Source organism: Lissotriton vulgaris, unplaced genomic scaffold (genome assembly GCF_964263255.1).
Source record: "Lissotriton vulgaris unplaced genomic scaffold, aLisVul1.2 SCAFFOLD_399, whole genome shotgun sequence".
NCBI lineage: Eukaryota > Metazoa > Chordata > Amphibia > Caudata > Salamandridae > Lissotriton > Lissotriton vulgaris.
The window spans coordinates 957,846-967,254 of NW_028250273.1; positions in this window are offsets into that span (position 1 = coordinate 957,846).

Here is a 9,409-nt window from a genome sequence, read left to right on the forward strand (position 1 = left end):
TGACCCCCTAGGAATGATGTTGGGGTTATTAAAGGGTCCCGTGGGGAAAATAAAAAAAAATTGATTTTTCACGGTAGAAGTGCTTCTCGGGCCGCGAACTGGGCCGCAAACTGGTAGCGAAACGGGAATTCGCCATTTTGTGTTTCGTTTTAATTAAATTACTAGGTATAAGGGGGTGCGGGAGACGTATCCTGATCCCTTATGTTTTCTGAGGGTGGCTGAGGAGGCTCATAATGTTGATACATGTCTTCCAGCGGCTGTGCGTGAGCGTTTTTTTTCTTTTTTGCTGCGTGACGTCTGTTAACGTTCGATTCGATGGAAATCAGGAAGTGTTGACCGCCAATTTGTCACTGCGATAAAATATTTTGTTATAAATGAATCCTTATTGATAAACATTGTCTGCGCCATCTTGCCTTTTTTCCAATGCCACAATTTTGTCATGCACGGCAGCCATTTTAGATGCCTTGACCAGACCCACTCTCTGCACGCCGTCGATTCTCAGCACGGCTCCCCACCCTCGCAAGCATCTCCCCCACGCACTGGTCACCCCCGCTCTCTCTCTCATGCATGGGCCATAAACTTCCCCCATCTGCGCTGGTCTTCCCTGAGAATCACACCCTGTGCCTGCCCGACACCTCCCTTTCACCCTATTCACTACCGCACCCTCTGACACTCCTCTTCCTCTGTGTCCGATTGTCCAGGCCGGTCCCAGGCTATCACCTAGCCCTGCGGATGTAGTTTATGGCCCCAGCTGTAGAGAATCCAGACATGCCAACCCTCCCGATTCAGGCGTGAGACTACCGATTTCAGTGCTAGTCTCCCGCCTCCCGATTCCTGCAAGCAAAAACCCGATTCCTCGGGGGTTTCAGCTGACAGGGCTTGGTATTGTGTTACGTGCTAATTCTTCCAGGAAACGTCAGAGGGCCGATGCAGGGGCTCTAGAAGGGGTGATAAACCATTTAAGCCTCATTAACAAGCGCATGGTCTTTTAAAGATCTGTGAAGTACTCGGGGCGGCGGTGTGTGTGTGCCCTCTTTCAGGAGCGGGCGAGGGGGGGCACTGCCAGCAACTTGCCAGGCCAGGCAGTGTTCAACACTTGCATCACCCTTTCTCTGCCTGCTATTGCGCTCCATGCTTCGGAAAGGTAAGAAAAAGAACGTGCATTTGAGTTTGAAATGTCCGATCCTGTAGCAGCACACTTCCAAAGCCCACACATGACAATAACTCGATTCAAGGCCCCATTCACCCGAATTTTTTAAAAATATATAGTACTCCAACAAAGTAGGATTATAAAACTTTATTAACTTATAAATATATCGAACGCAACAAAAACTGTAAATACATTTAAACATTTTTTGGCAAAAAGAAGCAACAATGGTCAGTAGCTGTCTTTTGTGCGAATAGTCCCAAGGCAGCACAACGTGCTGAGTTCTGGACGGCACCCAGGTGATGTTACCTGGGTGCCGCACTGGTTTTTGGTTTCCTACAATGCAGCTCAGAAAAACAGCGTGGGGCGTCCCGGGTGGTGCGGGGGGAGGCCTCGTCAGTAGCGGTCTGTTGTGTGAATAGTCCCAAGGCAGCAGAACGCGCTGAGATGTGGATGGCACCCAGGTGATGTCCAGTAACTTGCCGCACTGGTTTTGGTATCCTACAATGCTGCTCCGAAAAACGGCGTGGGGCGTGGGGGAGGCGGCGTGAACGGGCCTCCCCAGGTGGAGGCTTGTCTGCTGTACTGGGGCGCCCCTTTACCGTTTCAGTTGCCATTCCGCCCGCTTTTGCTACACTGTGCCTCATCCTCCATTCAGCTGTTTATCGCCCGCTCTTGCGGCTACAGCGTCTCGCTCACCATGTAGTTGAGTTGCGCCCACTCTTGCGGTGCAGCGATAGGCGGCTGCCATTGGATTCTTAAAATGGCGGACGGCTCTTCGGATTTGGGCCTGGTCCACTAAAATGGCCCTGGGACACCTTGGAACTCGGACGCTTGCCTGCTAGGGCTTGGGCTCCATTCTCGAAAGCGTCCCCTCAGCCGTGAAGATTCTACAAAAGTCTTGGGGGCCCTCGACTCCTGCAGGCTTCCGGTGGGGAGCGGCTGCCATGATTGCTCGCGGAATGACCACGACGGAGCCACGAGATGGTGGTGCTCTCATGCTGACGCCAGCTTCAGTCTGAAACATCCAGAAACAAGGTGGGGCTTTCATCGTTTGGGAAAAAAAAATGTTCTAAACCAATGAAAAGTGTTATTTTTAGGTCATATGACCAAGCCTTCCATCATTAGGAAACCAAAAGTAAAATGAACCAATGAAAAGTTTTATAAACAAGTCACATGACCTGTTATGCGGCATAGGGCTACAAAAAGCGTAGAAAATCCGTTGGCACGTGAGGCGGCGTCAGTAGGGACCGATGTGCGAATAGGCCGAAGGCAGCACAACGCGCCGAGATCCGGATGGCACCGAGTTGTTGTCCAGCAAGTTGCTGCACTGGTGTGGCTATCCTACAATGCTGCGCCGAAAGTCGGCGTGGGGCGCCCCGTTGGCCTGTAAGGTCGCGTCAGTCAGTGGGGGCTGTGCGTCTCCCCCAAGATGGAGGCTCCTCGGCTGCAGTGCGGCGCCCCTTATCTTTTCACTCGCCGTCCAACTGAGTTGCGTCCGCACTTGCGGCTACAGTAGGCCGAAGGCAGCACAGCGCGCCGAGATCCGGATGGCACCGAGGTGGTGTCCAGCAAGTTGCCGCACTGGTGTGGCCATCCTACAATGCTGCGCCGAAAGACGGCGTGTCCAGCTGAGTTCCGGTCACTCTTGCGGTACAGTGACTCGAACGCGCCGAGATCCGGATGGCACCGAGGTGGTGTCCAGCAAATTGCCGCACTGGTGTGGCCATCCTACAATGCTGCGCCGAAAGACGGCGTGTCCAGCTGAGTTCCGGTCACTCTTGCGGTACAGTGACTCGAACGCGCCGAGATCCGGATGGCACCGAGGTGGTGTCCAGCAAGTTGCCGCACTGGTGTGGCGATCCTACAATGCTGCGCCGAAAGTCGGCGTGGGGTGCCCCGTTGGCTTATGAGGTGATGTCAGTAGTGGACCGATGTGTGAATAGGTCGGAACCAGCACAAGGCGCCAAGATCCGGATGGCAAGTCCTGGATGTTGAGTGCCATAGTTGAGAGTTCTGAGCAGTGCTTGTAAGACTGTCTGAAGCTTATTTGCACCTGCTGCAGCTTCACTATTGCCCTGGTGTGGCCAAAGATCGCCCATGACATAGGCGGCCGGCTCCCGAGGTCCGGCGGAACTTTTTTCCTTTTCCTTTCTGCATCTTGTCCCACAATCCGTTTGACCTGAAGACACGACCAGGTCCCTGAATGTGTGCAGGGGGACGTTATTGATTGAATCAAAATGGCGGCTTCACACAAAGCTGACTCAAGCGTTGCTGTTGATGCTATACAGACAAAAATTGGTTTTCAGTTTGTACATTCTTCAGGATTTTTTTTTCCATCCAAGGCTGATTGAGAGTTTGTAGAAAAATGGCTTCAGATTTTCAACATACTATTCTTCAACATTCTTCCTAAATGTAACAATGTGAGACTCACTAGGAGAACGGCTGTTTATCTTTCCTTTCAAAATGCTGCCAACAATATTTTCTGAATGGAAGACACCATCTTGTAGCATAAAGGGCCGAAAGGGGTTCTGGTCTGGCCGACGGTTGGTGGAGACATTTTGACTATATCTTGGACCTGCCCGGCCTCGCCCAAAATGGCGCCGGTATAAATGGGACTCGTAACTCCTTGTTGTGTACTGGTTGAACAACCTTGATATCACGAGATATGAATGCAGTTTTGATGCTCATGGCGGGCGGGGAAGAGAATTGATTGAATATTTCGACATCCCTATTGATATTAGGTTCTGATGTGTTATTGATTACTGTACTATTGAAAGTTCGAATTAACGTCACCCATGGTACTTGCCCGCAAATGTATATCTAGATGATTTTTTTGTAAGTGGCTTTGTCGTATTTTAATTACAAAATGTACGTCCACCGATTCCGCAACTGTTAGACACCTTAGTTCTTGCAACCTAATGGCCCGCTCGTTACGTTCTCTACAATGTAAATGTCTCCTCATCATATACGATTTCAGTTTGCTCCGTGGCCGGCCCACGTGGTTATAGGCCCGTATTTGTATACTGACATTTTCACAATAAAGGTTTTTAAAACAAAACATGGTAGTAGTATTTACATTGGTAAAGTTTTTACTTTTAGTCACTGTTTTCGAATCAGTAAAAGGCAAGTGAAAAGGAAGCTGGGATTTTAGCACGGAAAACCTCTAGTAGGAATGCAACTGGGAATCAGCTGTGAGTCTCGGCGTCAGGGCTCACCATCCTGTGATTCTCGGCAAATCTCTTAATCTCCCTGTGCAACCCCTCCCCCCCAAAAAAACAAATCATTGCATAATACAGCTAGTGCTCATATGAAGGGCGTGTGTGCCTTCGGGTGGAGTTTACGCTATATAAATATACCACAATAAACATTTTAAAAATACGACGTTGGAAGCTGTTTACAACTGTGCACTATCAGTAATGGATGACTGGCTGTAACATAAGAGTAAATAAATTACATTGGAATACCCTTAGGTACCAGATGTTTCTCATGTCTGAGCATCATCTCAAGTCTCGTGTTTTATGCGTTTTGTCTTTGGCATTCTGATGTTTTCAGGATAATGATTTGCATAGAAACGTACATCATTTTTTTTCCTATGGAGGTAGGTTTGTTTTTACTCAAATATAAGGTTATAAAATACAATATGAGCAGTTTTACCAACAGTGCTTCTTGGTTGATGGGCCATGCAGCACCTGGATATCTTTAGTGAGTCTACTGCTCGCCGAAGGTGACTAGGTATAATACTAAGGAAAGAACTACTCGAGGACTTGGTGAATCTATTTTCTCAAATGCCTGGTGAGCACAAATGAAAGTTGCAATAATGTATATTGTAGGTGGTACCAATTGCACATTGCAACTCAGAAAAGAAAAATCAATTAAACCTAGTGAAAGCTGTTTAATATTTAACAGTTTGAAGACTCACTCTTTTGGATGAAAAAGCGAAGGGCAGGGAAAGCGCGGTGCATGCCCCTGTGAGAGTCGGGCCCTGACTGAGTTCCAGTCTGTCCCAAGCAATGCCTGCTTTCTCAGCCTTCCACTCTCTAGTTCCTGGCTCCCCAGCAGCGGTTGCTCTTACTCTTTATATTCCCTTTCGGCCTGGACATTCTTTCCTCAGCAGTCATTGCTCTCCTTCTTCCTCCAAAAATTCTTGCCTACAAATCTCCTGCTCTAATGCGTTTCCTCCCTTGGCCCCCTCTACGCGCAGCATAGTAGTCGAAAAAGGTGCAGTGTTGGGAGCAGCAAGATTCAAGTGCCTCACCATGAGCAGCTAAGTAAGAGCAGGCCCGAGCAAGCAGGGGAGCCCACTGCACCTAAAGAAGATCCTCAAGAGGACCCATGGACCTCTTGAAGCTCACCAAATAATGAAGGCTATGGTGCAGAGAATGGGATGCAGTCGATGCTTGAGGCTGGAGCTTCTTGGAGCCCGAAGATCTCTGGTGAAGTCAACGAGCCTTGACAACGGCAAGTCAACATGGTGCACAGGGGTACTGCTCCAGCGGTTCCGACGAGAGATACTGGCTTCAAACTTGCTGTGCAGTCCTCGGGAGTTGCAGAACCACCACCTGTGTTGCTGAACCTTACGGAGTTGGTATGAGCTCAGGAACAGCAGACCTACCCGCTTCGTTGCGGTGCCTGCAGAATCAGGGAAATGACCCCTTCACTTCAAGGGAGATTCCTTTGAGTGTCTTGGATGTGCACAGGCCTTTAGAAGAACCTGTAAGGAGCACAGACAACGCAGAATACTGGCAGGACGACAAGGTCAGGTGCAGCAGGAATCTTCCCAGTTGCAGTCTCTGTTCCCAAAGCGAAGTCCAGCAAAGTCCAAAGTGCCCAGATGGATGAAGACTAAGTGGTTTCGGATCTAAATCTTGTCCCCCGACAAATCTAGGAACCCATCCACAGGTAATCCCTTTAGTACCCTAAGGAAAGGGTTTGGGCAATTCATGGGTCCTTCCCGGAGGAGGGGCTGGACAATGGTGAGGATACTTCAGTGTCCTTTGTCCAGTTTCACGCCAGAGCGGGAGCCAACGGCTCCCTGAACTAGTTTCAACTGGAGTATGCAAGGAGGGCACCAAATGTGCCCTTCAAAGCAGTCTAGTGGTGCTGGCAAGCACCCCCACCCTGTCCCAATACACTACGTCCTGTCTAGGAGGTGGTCACAACTCCCTGTGAGAGGGAAACCTATTTTCCTACCTTTTCCTGCTCGAGGGTGGCCCAGCAGTAGGAGGGCAGAATCGTGTCTCTGGTCGGCAGCCGTCATAGCTTGCTGTACGGGTGTAGAAGATTGGTACCGGGAGCACTGAGGGCCTCCCGGAGGAGCTTTACAGTATATGGAATCATACCTCCAACACAGTTTATGGTGTTGGGTATGATTCCAACATGTTTGATACCAAACATGACCGTGTTCAGTCCAACCAGTTTAGAGATAGCCATCGCGTAATAACGCAGGGCCACTTTATGTATCGTAATGGCCGAGGCACTTACAACCCAGGAGAATGGGCTTGTGAATTGTAGGGGTGTCCTGCTCATGCAGGTGCACCCTCACACTTATAACAGAGCACCCTGCCTTCAGGACCTGCCTTAGGGGTGACTTACAGGTTTTGAGTGTAGTTTCCTCCGATATAAGGAAACGTATCTGTCGTAAGTGGTGCTAGCACCAGCTTACACAGGCTGCAATGGCAGGCCTATAGTCTCAATTTGAGTGGTCTCCCCTGGGTGGCATAATACATGTTGCATCCCTTGAGGGACCCCTGGTGTACCTATGCCCTGTGTACCTTAGTGCCATAAACTAGGGACATACAAAGGTACATCAGTTGCCAATCTGGGGGGTACCTAAGTACTTACCTTGCCCAATTTAGGGACTTAGCACAGAGACTAGAGTCATGATTAGCAGGATCCCAGTCAGACTAGTCAGTAAAACATAATGACATGAGAAAAAAAGTGGGAGTGACATGAAAGCATATCTTACTTTCCTACAGGGACATGCTAAAAATCTGGCATGGATCCGGCTCTCAAGGACTGACTTTGGAGAGCCCTGTCCTATAAGAGAACTAAGTGAACTCTTTATGTCCCCTATAACCAGGGTAATGCCTTCAGTTTGTTTTGCAAATTACCTAATCCATCTTCCTGCTCCCTCTGTAAGCTGTGGTAACAACTTCTAACGATGCTCCTTGTCCATTTGTGGCCAAGTGACAGAATGAGGTGCCCCAGGTGCCTTCTGTACCAGGAGCATCTGATGTACAGGAGTAATAGAATGTTGGGGGTTGTGCTGTCTGGCATCTTTTTGGCACGCACAAACATTTCCGCATGTAAGGATAATCCCAGTCTGGATCTCCCTCACCACAGAGAATGCAATTATTGGCATTAGCCATGTCACATGGATCGAAATACTTCCTGTGATCATGAACTCATCTGTGGGGCTAAACCTTCAGTCCATTCTGTTAAATTGGTCACATAGGCTACAACACTGAACCAACTATTTTACCCTCCAGTGACTATCTCACGGGGTGAATTCAGTGCCACATAGGACTGATTGAACACTGATCTGCTGTATTGGTCTATCATGTAGTGTCAACTCGCCTATAACTTCACAAGAACCTTTCCTGGGATCTGGATGGCCAAGTGTTCCCTGAAATCACAACCGTAGGTTGCCTAGCCTTTGGAGATCAAAATATTCCACCCATGTCGTCTGTGCGCCTATACATTGACTGTACTCTATTTGCCATCCTCCCAAAACTTCCCTGAATCTGTCCTTAGAAATTATCCCATCATCCTTCTCTCTTTGATTCCCTTGCATCTTTTCTACCCTAACTTTGTGATAGCCATTCCTGAACACTCGGGTGAAACTGACATGACCTTCTGCCAAGGTGGAAAGTTATCATCAGTCCTCCTAAAACCCTCGTCACTTTCTGGAGATACTGGCCATCACGCCATACTAACAGCCCTGTCTACAGCATCATCCACACCTCTTCGTTGCGAGGTAGATATTCGCTCCTTAACTATCCTTCCAAGTAATATCTCTCTTTTGTAACAAGTACAATGTTAATGAAACAAGTGAATCATTGTCACTGTGTCCTGGACCCTTCTCTGACCTTCTAGGGAGAAGCTGGATCTAGATGCCTTGTAAAATGTGCTTCTAATTGTCCTGAAAACTGAGTCACCCACCCTTACTTGTTGTCTGGGGGACTTGTGTGTCTTGGTTTTGACATCTGAGGGGCAACACTAAGGGATCCTTTCAATGATTATGAAAGGGTCTCGCCTAAGCGTGGGCGGAAAATCCGTTCCGCTCGCGGATTTTGCGGATTTTCGGGAAATCCGCAATCCGCGAGATTTGCGGATTTCCCGCAAAATCCGCAATCCGCGAGATTTGCGGATTTCCCGCAAAATCCGCAAATTCGCCCAGAGCGGATTTTTTTGGCGGCGCGCGGCGTTGGTGATACAATTTTTGCGGCGCGCGGCGTTTATCATCGTTTGCTGAGTTGTTTTTTTCGATAGTTTGCGAGTGCTGCGCCATTTTGGATCTTGCTGTGTGATCCCGCGGGAATTGGCGAGCGCGATTACGTCATCGCGGCTTGCCAGCAATAGTTTGTCAACGCGAGTACGGCGAGATCACGTCTCGCGGTACTTCGCAATTGCGAGATTTGAGATGTGGCGAGCGAAAATATAAATTTGCAATTCTGCACAAGAAATCCACCAGCAAGCAGCATAAACCTTCTAGAAATGATGATTTTTATGTGAATAACTCCTTAGTTTGACATTTGCCTGCACTTTTTTAGCGAGGAGTCCATTTTGGAGAGGGGGCAGGGGGGTGGGAGGAAGGAAGTGCCCCATAGTCTTCAACTTCCTGTTCCTGTTCAGCAGGCTCCTCCCAGTGCTTTGTCCATCTCCTGGTCACTTTTCATTTGGATGTGGACCTGGAAGGATTACTTTTTGTGGATGCTGCTGGATCTTTGGATTTGAGGCCTTTTTGACTTTGTTTGGATCACTGTTGGATTAGAAATTTTACAAGTAAGTTTGTTTGGGGCATTACAGTTGCTGCAACTAAAATTTTGGGATTTTCGATTTTTGGGCTGTTTTGGGGCCTTTTGCCCAGGGGTACTCAGTGGTGGGTGGACTGATTCTTTCTGTGGGTTGTCTTGAACTTAAACATCATGGAGGCCATAGATGAATTGGGATTGTGCTGATTTTTCTGTGTTTTTCGATTTTTTTTTTTTGTAAAATTTTGTGTTTTTCGATTTTTGACCTGTTGTTGGGGCCTTGACC